Source organism: Lepisma saccharinum, chromosome 6 (genome assembly GCF_977018435.1).
Source record: "Lepisma saccharinum chromosome 6, izLepSacc3.1, whole genome shotgun sequence".
In the NCBI taxonomy this organism is placed as follows: domain Eukaryota; kingdom Metazoa; phylum Arthropoda; class Insecta; order Zygentoma; family Lepismatidae; genus Lepisma; species Lepisma saccharinum.
In genome coordinates this window covers 25,579,270-25,592,823 of record NC_139234.1, presented here as the reverse complement: position 1 = coordinate 25,592,823, position 13,554 = coordinate 25,579,270, and the positions used below count along the sequence as shown (strand labels likewise).

The 13,554-nt window shown below is 40.5% G+C and overlaps 1 protein-coding gene across 2 annotated transcripts in view; it reads right to left on the bottom strand.

Annotated features, from left to right (window-relative positions):
• Positions 1 to 8,550, bottom strand: part of Sox102F (transcription factor Sox102F) — a 599,620-nt gene extending 591,070 nt beyond the window's left edge. The window contains exon 1 of one of the 2 annotated variants that reach the window (XM_083123658.1): positions 8,115 to 8,550. The gene's annotated coding sequence lies outside the window, so the exon portion shown is untranslated. The remainder of the gene's footprint in view (positions 1 to 8,114) is intronic. The other variant, XM_083123661.1, reaches the window with a different exon arrangement.
• Positions 8,551 to 13,554: the final 5,004 nt, after the last annotated feature.

The following is a 13,554-nucleotide window of genomic DNA, read 5'->3' as shown; positions in this document are numbered from 1 at the left end:
TCCAGATGGATTTCTTCCTTTGGGACTGTGTGAAAGAGCAAGTGTTTTGTCCCACCCCTTCCTGCTTCCTCGGAGGACTTACGAGGGCGCATGATAGAACCCACCACACGTATGATTGATTGCTTTAGTTTATTTTACTTTGCTTCTCTGCCACTTTTGGCTAATCGCGAAGATGAGGATGAATGGCGATGTGATGGATGAAGGGACAATCACAAACACACAAGGGCAGCATACTCGTACAACACAAGTCACATTCTGACTCAGTGAGGTCACTCTAGGACCATGATAAAATTCAACTGTAATTCTAGGTTTTCAAGGCGAACTTCCAAAAATTCAAGGATACAAGCAGATGTTTTCTCTATTTCAACCTTACGTATTACCGCCCCTCAACACCCACACACATATATACGAGGTTTGTTCAGAAAGTATCCGACTTTTATTAATAAAAAAAAGTGTATTCAGATAGCAGAATCTTATATTAATCTCCTTCAAATTTGTCCCCTTGGGCTGCCATACACTTCTCCTAACGGTTCTCCCACTGTTGGAAGCACCGCTGGAACGCCTCTTTTGGGATTGCGCGCAGCTGGGCCGTCGCATTTTGCATGATGTCTTCATTGGACAGAAATCTGGTTGCCTTCAGGGGCATTTTCAGCTTGGGGAAAAGCCCGAATTCATATGTAGCCATGTCTGGAGAGTAAGGAGCCTGACGAAGCACAGGTGTGCTGTGTTTAGCCAGGAAAGTCTGTATCTCCAAGCGAAGTTTCTTCTCCTCGATTGTTACCAGCTTCGGCACGAACTTCGCTGAGATTCTCCTGAGGCCCAAATCATTAGTCAAAATGGAATGAACGGATTCAATGCTGATGCCCACCTCGTCTGAAAGTTCTCTGATCGAGATTCGACGATCCTGCATCACCAGGGTCCTCACTTGGTCAATGACGATATCATTTCTGGATGTTGAGGGCCTACCAGAACGTGCTTCATTCTCCACTGACGTGCGGCCATCTTTGAAGTGGCTGTATCACTCCTTTATCTGTATGGTGCCCATTGCTTCGCCCCCGAAGGCCTGTCGAATCTTGCGGATCGTTTTCACTTGGGATTCTCCAAGCTTGACACAAAATTTAATGCAGTAGCTTTGTTCAAGTTTTCCAGTCATTTTGTCAAAAACGAAATTCCGACGCCGCTCACTTACACCTCCTCACTCATCGGTGGTCTGCCGGCGACTGACTGCTTCTGCAGGCTCGAAAAAAAATGCGCATTAGGATCACCTACATACGTGCATCAAACCACGCCTCTCTAACTACATTTGTTTAAGCCAAAAAAAAAATTAAAGTCGGATACTTTTTGAACACACCTCGTACATACACACACACACACACACACACACACACACACACACACACATAAATATGTTAATAATATAAAGGATCTATGTGAAGTACAACGACGTACAACAGAATAACTTAAACATAAAATATTATTATGTATAATTCACTTTCTTAGCCACAGAGGACGCTTCAAAGAAGTAAAATGTACAGGAACGATAACGATGGAATCAAAGGGAACAGAGTAGGAAAGCATTAATAGTTAAATACAAGACAATCTATGGAAATTAGATTTTATTCACTTTTGTTCTAATAAGTTTAAATTCAATTCTCACCATAGGAAAAATCCCTGTGTTCTTGTTCGAAGATTATTTTTCTTTTCATAAATAAGTTCATTTTCATGGAATATGCCATCGACGATAAACTCTTGGGAACGTAAAGGTATTGGAAGTTGAAGGTTAAATGGTGTAACTCATTTCCTAGCTTGTGCTGAATGTTAACTTACCAGGAACTATGTAAATTAACGAACTCTCTGTCATTTCTAAACCCAAAGGTTTTTTAGCGAGAACAGTATTTCACCTGTTCCTGTTCTGGCCATCATTATCAATTTATGACAGGTCCATCTTATTTGGATTTTTATTATTTAGCTTCGCTTTTATGCCGTTTTTCGCTAATCGCGACGTTGAGGATGAGTAATAATACGATGAAATTTGTGAAGGGAGACTCACAAAGAATGCCCAGGCAGGGATTCGAATCCGGCTACATCTTAATATCGTCCTTCCACTTTTCTATTGGTGGTTCTTAGTTATTGCACAAATATTACTAGGCTTCTACGCTTCTGCAGGCACATGCTTATATTTTTTCAGGTTTCTTGTCTTGGAACGAGCAAAATAGTAAAAGGTGTCTAAAAAAGACGGGACATCTTGAAACGGAGGTTTAGAGAAGATAATAAATAGTTGCATGGAAATGAATAGTGCAAAATATGCCATTACATACATACATACCGCTGAAAAGATGGGTAGGTTTATTTCTCGAAGATTACGTCCAATAGATGACGACCTATTCTAAGCAAACATTCCTGCAGTCGCCGAAGGACATCCTGCAAAGTTCGACGTAACATGTGTGCTGGAGTCAGAGCGATTTCCTCACGGATCCTTTCGAGTCGACCTGCTACAACTGAATAATCACTCTGATTCCTGTAGACGTGTTATGTCGAGCTACGCAGGATATCCCTCGGCGACTGCAGGAATGTTTGCTTAGAATAGGTTGTCATCTATTGGACGTAATCCTCAAGAAATAAACCTACTCATCTCTTCAGTGGTATGTATGTATGTAATGGCATCTTCTGTATTATTCATTTCCATGATTAAATCTCTTGCAACTCTTTATTCTCTTCTTCATACCTCCGTTTCAAAATGTCCCGTCTTTTTGAGGTCCTTCATATTATTCTGTGCACAGTGCACAGAATTTGATGGCACTTGACTCGTACCACGTGTGCCAGAAAGCTTCTTGGTGTGGATGATTATGTCAGAGCTTCAATATTTTCCAACTTGTCCATAATCATAAACTTTTATCCTTTAAAAATCTATATGCGCCCACAATCTATGAAATATGCTACTAATTTGTCAACAAATGTGGAAACGCGAAATTGAATGTTACAGCCCTCAATACTGGGTGTTGCTTGACAGTCGATGATATAACAAAACACCGAACATGGTGCTGAATAACGTCAATTTCGCATTAACTAAGTGCTCTATTACACCAAATCTGTATTTGTAATGCCACCTTTGGTGTTAGTCTTGCACTACACTTTTTTTACAGTGTACAAATATAAGATGCTGCTACATGGTTTTATCATTTTCAGGCTGATTACTGTCATTGAAAACATTAACATTTTACATGTTGTGTTTATATCTTGAGAATGGTGTATTTACTTCCACGCCTAAGCAGTGATTTGAAGGCAAGACCTCTAACTTAAGAGTTTTGGTATTAGGTACTTTTCTTCAGAGGAGTCTCTAGAACGCATGCGGTCGCGGTGCATGCTGCGCATGCGTCAATTGTGGGAAAAAGGACAGCTTGCTCTGCGACGCCATTAATGAGTATTTCTACATTCTAATTTCTTCACATAGGAGAAGTATTTATTTTACACGAGAGCGCTCAACTAAGATTATATTACATTTCTTGGATCTGAAGTGAAAGAAAGTAATAATTATTTTCCCACAATTGACGCATGCGTCACTTCAGATCCAAGAAATGTAATCTAATCTTAGTTGAGCGCTCTCGTGTCAAATAAATACTTCTCCTATATGAAGAAATTAGAATGTGGGGAAAACCCACAATTGACGCATGCGCAGCATGCACCGCATGCGTTCAGGAGACGCCTCTGCTTTTCTTCCTATCCTTTCAGACTGGATCAAGTTGGATGCACTTGTCTTGCATCAATTGGCACAGTTAAAAGTATAATTTTGGTTTCTTCTAAATTATCCTGTCTCATCATCTTAATTGTGCACGTTCAGATGCATCACACTGCTGATAAAAGTGCTCTTTGCTTAATTTAAGTGTGTTCTGAAGCACAAAAAGCGCATATTAGCAGTTTTATTGAGACACTTTGGGTTTTGTGTGTAAAGGAAATGTAAAAACACATGGACAAAATACTCTATTCAATACGAAAATGTTTGAACAATGTCAAATATGATCTGGCATAACTCATACCGAGCTATTAAGCCACTCGGCAAGGTACAGTAAGAATATTTTAAAAGTGTAATTAAAGGATAAGTCGTGTAAAGTAAGTAGATACAAAGAGTTAAAGAATTCAGGTATTGTATTTTATAGGATCTTTACAACGAAACCTTTCTTTCATTTTTGAATGTATTGTGCTAATTACAGCATAAGTTTGCTTTGGTGTGTTTCAAGTTGAAAGTGTAATTGATAATAGTAAATTTCAATACTTCGATTCATGTAGTTTTGTTCCCTGATTTACCTTTAGTTTCTTTTCACTTTTAATGGCAAGGTAAAACAATAAAACTTCAATTACACTTCATAAATGCATCAGTTGAAACAAAAAATACATAGTCTGTAGCTCAGGCCAATTGAATCGACAGGTTTAAAAATGGCAAAATGACCTTTTGTGCTCGATATCATCGGAAAGCGTCGCTCTACACGCGAGTGTGCAGAAAGATATAAAAAGCAGTCCCTAGAAAAAGATAAAGAACCCTGAAATCAATGTAAGGTGTAAGAAGGAAATGAATCCCGGACCTTTGAAAATCCCCACGGATGCAGATTACAATGCCACATTACCAATCAACGAAAACAAAAGTGAATGATGTTAGGAAAATCATCTCCTACATTCCAGACGATAAAAAACGTTTCTACAATGTCATGGTAACTTGGTCTACTACGTCTCACCACGATGAAGATCAGTCGGTGGATGAATGCTTGTTTGTTGTTTGATGTGCCTTCAAATTTCCAAAATTTGGACATTATTTTGTATTATTCATTCCATTATGCACTTTCGTGTTGTAAACTACACGAGAATATATTTCTTTTCAATTGTACACTTTATTTCCGTTCCAGCAAAAACTTCATACGTTTTAAGAAGGAAATAAATCCACCACCTTTTTTACGTTTATACAATTTCTGGTGACATGTACATTGTTTTTCACGTACTCCTCTATACCTACACAGGGTTCTCACGTTCCAGTAAGAATCTTGTTGTTCTTGGACGCACACTCTCCCACTTATAGTACAGTTCTTTTTGATTTCCCACAAATTTGCTTTTTTTGGACTTATTCCCTTCTTAAACCTGCCGATTCAATTGTTTAAATGCATCATCGAGAAAGATGAAGAACTCGATATATATATATATAAAGAAATATTCACTTGCCACAAATGACGCACTTTGGCTTTACCTTTACAAACGATATACAAAAATGCTTCAAACTGTAAACTTGATTCTTGGAAAAAAATCAAAAAGAAAAAAAAACGTTAGTGAATCGATCGAAGAGTTTCTGGTGTATCGAATAGATTTGATGCATTTACTTTGTGTGTACAGTTTGAAATAGGTTCTAAACCACCCAAAATGTTCCGTCATCGTGTTCGAATCGGTACGTGTAAAGATAGCTTCTGAATGTATGGTTGGGGAAAGCTTTTAAGTCTGCCCAGTTTGAAAAGCATTCAGGATTGCCTTACGAAAACTTATCCTCTCAACTTTGAGTTGTTGGTGTTATTCCGCCGCTATTGGGGTAGTGAATATCGGAGGAGAAAAAGATTTTACAACTGAATCTACCCCTTTCGCAATTTCTTAAGATTTCCATTCTTATATCTCTTCCCATTAAATAAACTAGAATTTTAAAATATATATATATGAATTAATTCTGTACTAATGATATACTTGGTTGTTTTGTATTCATTTTTACAATATCATATGCATATTTATCATTTCAATACGACTAACGGTGTTTAGTTTTCATTCCTTACTTGTGAAGCTTAAGAAACAGGTTGGTTGATAGTAACAATGTGATGTAATGATTAGCGTTTGGCATAATGAAAATGCAGTTTTCCATTTCTTTGAATGTGTTGTTGAACCTAACGTTAACACAATAAGAAAAGAAGTAGGTATGTACAAAAGTTATTAAGGTATAAACGGGCCTACCGATGGCGTAGTGATAACGTCGTTACCTCGTAATCAAGGGTCCAGCGGAGTGGAGGCACATAGTGTTCGGATCCTACTTTAAACTGTTGGTCCAGTCACGATTAGCCTATATGTGCATAAAGGGACTTAAAAGCTCAAACATAAATGTCATTAAAATAAATAATGCACATAATTTGCACAGTACAATGCACAATAAAGTACATGTTGATAGATTTAATAAGGGAGGAGTTCAACTGCTAGTGTATTCCAAGGATACTCAATTTATTATTTATAATCATGTTACATTTAAGCAATTAACACTTATTTTTTTAAAAAAACATACAATGCAAATATTGGCTTTACGTAACAATATTATTGAAAATTGTCCATCAGGAAACGGTTGCGATGAGATTGTGAACAAAGCAGCAATATTTAAAGAAAAAAAAAGTTTTGTGCAAAATTCTATGAAGGTGGAAAATAGGATATGTGGTGGAATTACTGGAATAAAGCATAAAATGTTCACTTTTTAACAAATATTCCACTGATTTGCTCTTTTGACAAAATAATGAACGCAAGATCTTTACTAAGATCTTTGGTTTACTAAAGTCATGGTGTGAATTTACTGGGGAGTGCCAGGAGTTCCCCTCCCCCAACAATCCAAGTATTATTGGCAATAAAGGCAAATTTCCATCCCTGCTAAGGATGATTTTAACCCATCCCCTTACCATAACCATTAATTCAATAATTATTTCCATTACATGTTAAAATGTAAACTTGTTCATTGTACAAGTATAATTTCGTGCTTGCAACGATTGTAACTATTGTGAAACTGACAGAATTTTTCGTCTTATTCTCAAGAAATACTCGAAGATTAGATACTGTCGTGTAAAAAATTGATAGGATTATATAATAAATTGAATGGATGCACACATTTACACCACTGGGAGTTTACTCGTTTCGTAATTCTCCCATTAAATTCTTGCATATGGCAATGTTGACGAGCTGTTTATATGTTGCAATAACATTTCATGCGAAATGAAAATTCAGCACAGTAAGTAGTGGAACAGTGGATGCTTTTGAAAAATAATTGTGTGAGGGAACGAGTATGAAGTATCATATTAGTTTAAAGTTTTCTTCTACTTAATAATATCTCCTGCATTGGATGACACCCCCTCCCTCAAAACTAAATTTTGATTCGCTCACTGCCTAAATCCTCAACTAAAACAAGATCATGTGCTAAATATCTGACATCGAATGAAGGACATACATTGACCAGCAAGAACACATCAAAAGTAAGGAATGTACTAAACGACCCAAAACTGACATAGTATGCTTATTGTTAACATCTTTCTCACTGACAACACGAGCTAAATTAACGTCTGAACGAATTAACCAATCATATTCCGTCAAATAATACTGAACCTCTTTATTGACTGTACGTTGAGTAACCTCTAAACTGTTGTAATAGATAATAATGCAAGGGCTTATATGCTTTTCTAGTATGCATAACACTAGATAATATTAGGTTATTGCTTTCTGGTGCAGTGAGATCCATGAGTATTACTGTGCAAATTGTCCATCATCATGTTCGTGCACTTTATTTGACCCAATAAGAGCATCAAGAATTAAAATAAATCTCAAAACAATCCCTTGACAACTTCTGAACCAGCATACATAAAAACCCATCGCTTAAAAACGCATAGGAAGCAAGAGAAAAATTAATTAAAATAGTCATGGACAATTTGCACGGTAATACTCATGGATCCCACTGTACATAACTGTTGAATTATTTTAACATGTCTTTGTGTACAAAATATTCATATGATTTTAATAACGATGTCTGTGAGTGAAACAAACTCACTGCGTAGTAAGTAAAAATGCTAAAATGTCTACAATGGTTTTACTCTGCCCACCTCTACCTTGTGTTCGGATTTCAACCACAAGTGTCAACAAAGTATTCCGAAAGTGTACAAGAGAACTGGAACATTTTTATTACGCATTGGATTATGTTTGCAATTCTTTTACGCATTTATCCTTTGCCCTTGTACACATTTTTGGCACATTTGAATTTTTTTTCATTAATTCTAAGTTGTTTTTGTTATGCTTCAAAATGTTAACTTTTGTACACAGTATAGAAATATTAGAATAAAATAAAAACTTACCCCTTTCCGGATTTCCAAACCTAACAATCACTTATCAGCTTTCTTCGAAGACAATTAAACACTTGTTCACTTAGGACATCCCACCATGAGTTTTCCAATGTTTGGAAAACGAACATCGGAAACTGTACCAACACTGATCACAACACTGTACCACCGTGTTCGTCACACCGAGAAACAATCACAACAATACATTGTCACAACGCATGCTTTCGCGTCGTAAGACCGCATCCACATTCCACGATCAAAACAACAGAACACTCGTCGTCTGCTACACAGTACAAGCGGATCTTCAAAAACAGAACACACAAGAAACATGCGTGCGCATGTGTAGTGGACACTTCACGCACTAGAAGTACTTGCCGAAGTACAATTACAAAAAGGGAGAGGGGGAGGCACATGTGCCACGGAACTTTTAAATGAAGGTGTACTTCTCACGTGGTTAAGTTGTCGTCACTTCCTGGTTCCCTTTCTTGCCCTCTCTTTCCCCCCTCCACTTCTTTTCGCCGATGTTCAGATGTCTGGTTGGCTGGACATTCGAGTTATGCTTCGGGATGCCGCGGCTGCAGCAGGCTGAGTACTTCGTTCAGGGACCTGTTGCGTGTCGTTCTTCAGCAGCTAGTCTTTAATGGAGGTTCCCTCTATCACGCCGTCCACTCAGTATACTGGCCCTCCTCGCGGGCAACCTGGGATTGCCGAAAAAAAAAGACCAAAAAAACATCTCCCTTCAAAACCGGCATGCGAGGAGCAAGTTTGTCTGTCCTCCCACTTCTTCAGCGAGCCGTCTTTCCTACAGTAATTATTCCGATCAGGAATGTCGCCCGAATACACGCGGGTTAAATAGCGGAGGGGGAAGGTGGGGGGAGAAGTGGGGAGGGAGTATAGTTTGATGTTACAAGTTAACCTACCTGAGTGAAATGTGGGATGGGGCCGGGTGATTGTCCTCTTTAGATTTGGTCAGCGAGTCCACTGCAGCACGTTCTGTTGGCAAGTCCGAGCAACAATCAGAAAGCTCCTGCGCGTCTATTGTTGCCGCCGACGCGGTAAACGAGCGTCCGGAACGTGCGTCCCAGAAGGTTTCGCGCGGGACAACGTCACTTTCGGGACGTTCTGGCGATTTCCGAGCGAGCAGGGGTCCTTTTTCGAATCCCGACGACAACTTCCCAGCGCACCGCAACGCCGCGATCCGTCCTGAAACCGGGAAAGAAACACCACTACCGATACGGGAGTTGTCGACGCATTCAAAGGCACCCAAGCATTGTCGGAGACCCCCTCAAGGCATCACCTGTACACAAGAGATCAGTAGCGCCAACTCTAGACTGGACAATCCGTCCAGTTCATTCAGAAGCCGTTTGAGTTCTGTGCTACCCCCGCATCCTAAGCAACAAGACTGCCTGTCATTTCCTCTTTCCCCATATCCTTTCTTCTACTTTTCCTCAAATTTTCCTCTTCTCACTTTTCCCTGAACGTTGACTGAACATCGAGCGCGCGCGCAAGGAGGGGAAGGGGGGTTGGGGTTCGGAGAAACCCATGTCTTTTTTCGAACCAGAATCTCTTAAGAATGCAGACTATGTCCGAGAGAAGTACTGATGTAAAAGCATTTGTGAACAAAAGGGGGTGGCAAGGGGGTGGGTGGCGACGCAATGAAGGGAAAAGAGAGGGAGGAGGGATTCCGGAGAGGGGTAAAAACCAGGTCCCAGCTAATACAATAAATGCCTCTACAATGCAGCTCCCAAACAATACTTCTTTTGAGAAGATACGGAAGGGGGTAGGGGAAGGGGGCTATAGAAAGTGCATTGTACAATGAGAACTCGTTTTACTACAGGACGACACACACAAATCCAGCAAATAAACCGACCCCTACAACACAAAGAAATTCAATTTCAAAAGAGAAGTGCGGTGGCGGTCTGGAGGGGGGTGGGCGCCGGGTAAGAAGACAGGAGCAGAATTTGGGTGGAGGGAGTGCTTAGAGGATCAGACCGGGAAGGCAGAGACGAAGAGGGAAATGCACCCCCCTTTAAAAAATACCATGTTTTTCCTTTCTCTTAATGTAGCAAATTAGAAGGTTCTTTTTTTAAAAAAGAAATGATCAATATCTCCCACTTCCACTTTAGCATGTCAGGGTTGTTCCCGCGACCCCGCATCAAATGCTCGAAGGTGCGAATGTTCACACTCTACTTGTGGGTCTAGTTAATTTATCATTCACCTCCGGTCCCGGCTCTTCTTCCATTAGCCACCTTTTTCCAGGAAGAAAAGTCGGGAGAGAGAGAATGCAAAAACAAAGGAGCCGATGGAAGCAATACCAGAATTGCCAACCCCAATACAATTTCTCTGAACCTAGTACAGAATCAGTTTAATTCGACCCCGATTCACAAATCCGGACTTGGTCTAAATTTTAGTCTAATCGCGAGCCATAGTGGGATGGGATGGGATGCGAACCCTGCCGAGTATCGAACCCGGGACCCTTTGATTACAAGGCGACGACGTTGCCATTGGATTCGGCCCTGTACATGGATGTGACATAAGAGTTGGTGAAATGTGCCTGGAACGGGAGTCGAACACGGGTTTCTTCGATAACCTCGGAATAGGGATGGTAAGTATCATCTCTGTGTCCTCCGTGGCGGAGTGATTAGAGTAAGGTGCTACGAAGCCAGGTATGACAGGTTCGAACCCTGAGTAAGACACGATTTGATTTGATTTCTTTTATTTACTTGAATTCGAATTGTATTAAGTGTATGCCCAGATAACAAGGGCACCCGCAGAATTTTTTTCTCAGGGAGGGGCAGTCACAGAAACTTTTATTATTATTATTATTATTGCTATTATTACTGCTATTATTATTATTACATTGCTATTTACTACTACTTAATTTTCTTTAAATTCCATACATTTGTAATTTCCAAATTCTGTAGGCTATATCTACATACAATTTGCTTAACTATATAGTTAACATTAATTCATGTAGGACAAGAAGCTGTATTTTCATAGTTAGATAAGATAATCAGTGTAAAATAGATTGTAAGCTTAAATGTAACCCTATTTCAAATAATAATAATGTCATAGAAAACAATACTTTTTGTTATAAAATATCTCTACAATTTGACCATTCGAATTACATTAACTCTTCCCAGAAATCTCAGGGGGGGGGGGCACCATGCCAGATAGGTTAACCGGGATTGAACCTACAGTTTAAAGTGGGATCCGAATCACTGTGCAATGTGCTTCCACCGGTATCGAACACTGGACTCCAACGCGCTGACGTTAGTGTCGCTTTCTGCCAGTTTTGGCTAATCGCGACGATGTGAATGAGTGATGATATGTTGAAGAAACGCTTACAAGGAATACCCAACACCAGGCGGCGATCTGAACTCGGGATCCCTGGTGTCGTTTTGCGCTGTGCTAACCGATTCCGCTACGGAGAGTGGCTTTGAGTAAGACACGAATGTGTCACCCATTTTATCAGCTCGTTGTTGGGATTAACCCAAGGGGTAGAAATACGGCATTGAAGAACTAATTGAGTAGAAATATATTTACACTACCGGCGAAGATAAATGTATCCGCGTGGAGTCGTGAGAGAATGTCCTCGAAACCCTAGTGTGATAGAATATATGAAACTAACTAAAGAATGGGGAATTTCAAATTAAAGTTGCAAGTTAATATAGAAACAGTCATCAACATTCAGGTAAGTAATGGATCCATTCGATTACAACAAACGTTAATGTTCCATCGTTGATGGCAGCTTTGCGTTGCGATTAACCCAAGAAATAGAAACGCGAAGTGAAATAACCAAATTAGAAAGGAAGACAGCCGTATCTGGTGAATGAGAAAGTGTCTATACTTGACCACAACTCCAACTGGCGGCTTAGAAAAGGCCAATCAGCGATCAGTTGAATTTTCTTCTACTGAGATCGGGCATTTTCGAGTCACAAGGTACCGATCGTTTTTCGAGGGACGAAACAAATGAGCGTTGTGTACACCACATGTTGCCAAACGTACTGTAAAGCGAGAAATATATTCTCGGGCAACGCTATTGTCAGCACCAGAAATCAGCGGGGGTTAATGGTACAACTGCACAGTCGATCCTGAACTTTCCGGAAGGACCACCATCAACTCGGAATGCCACACAGCCATAGTGGCAAAAACAAAAGTACGCTTGGCAACGTTGCTTCGGGAGAGCGATGTGATCCATTCAGCTTTTACTTCGCAACTGAGTTTGTTGATACCCATCGCCCCCCCCCCCCGAAAATGATTGGGGGTGCAGAACGCTCCAGAAATAGCCATCAAGGTCAACCGCCAATTGGAGTTGCGACCAGTATAGTAGTCAATTTCGCATCGGCTGTAGCCTCTCCCTGATGGGGGTAGTGATAACGTCGTTGCTTTGCAATCAAGGGGTCCCGTGTTCGATACCCTGATAGAGACACCTAATGGTTCGGATCCCAGCTGTAAACTGTAGCTCCAGTACCGATCTCTACGTAAAGTGGACTTAGAAACGTACTTTGAGAATAAAAGGAACCTTCTCTTCGAGACAAGCCCGAGATCAAAATGAGGACGAGAACGAGACTTCCAAGACGAGAGAGGCATTTTCAACTCGAGAGGAGACTGTGCTCTCGTCTCGGTACCACAGCACAGTTTAGCTGGTTACTTCCCTGGCCACAGGTTGGATACACTGCATCACATCAATAATAGACACGGAACGATACATTATCGGCCTTTTTTCAGAGACCTCCATTCTTTCCTGGCCTGTGTACACTTAGTCTCCTCAGTCCTTCCCTGCAACACCCAAGGCTTTCCCACAGCGATTAAGGGGTCTTCGCTCCAAATACCACTCCACCACCTTCCACCTTTTCTCCTTCTGGAGGATTGTGTGCTTGGGCCCTTAGGTCCTCTAAGGATGCTTCAGTTGTTCCCAAAAGGCCATCCGAGTATATCCAGGTGGCCCTCCAACAATGACAGCACCTGACGACAGAGGGATGAGACCCCGTCCCCAGTGGACAGACAAAAAAATTAATGTCTCCCCTTGCATTGTAATGACTGTCCCCGAAACGTGACCCAACAACGGATGTTCCAGAAGAGAGATCAATGGTTGTTACAATAAAAGATCTCTTTGTTGTGGAAACTTCACCGTGCGCTGATAAAACTAGCGACGAAGAAGGAGAGGGATGAAGGGAAGACAAGAATGCGAGATGCCTTCCTCTTTTCTTTACCTCCAAGAACACAATAAGATGGAAGAAATGCAGAGGACACACACACACACGTGACGACAAAGTATGCGAATCTGAACCACATCCTTTTACTTCTCTCTCTCGTTTTTTAGCAAGCTGGAACAGCTGGTGCAAATGATCAACTTGCTGCGGTTACCAGTGAGTTTTTAGTAATAGCTAATTGGGAGACTTCTCTAATTGGCTGTCGCGGTGGCGAGTAATTACTGACACCATCACTATAG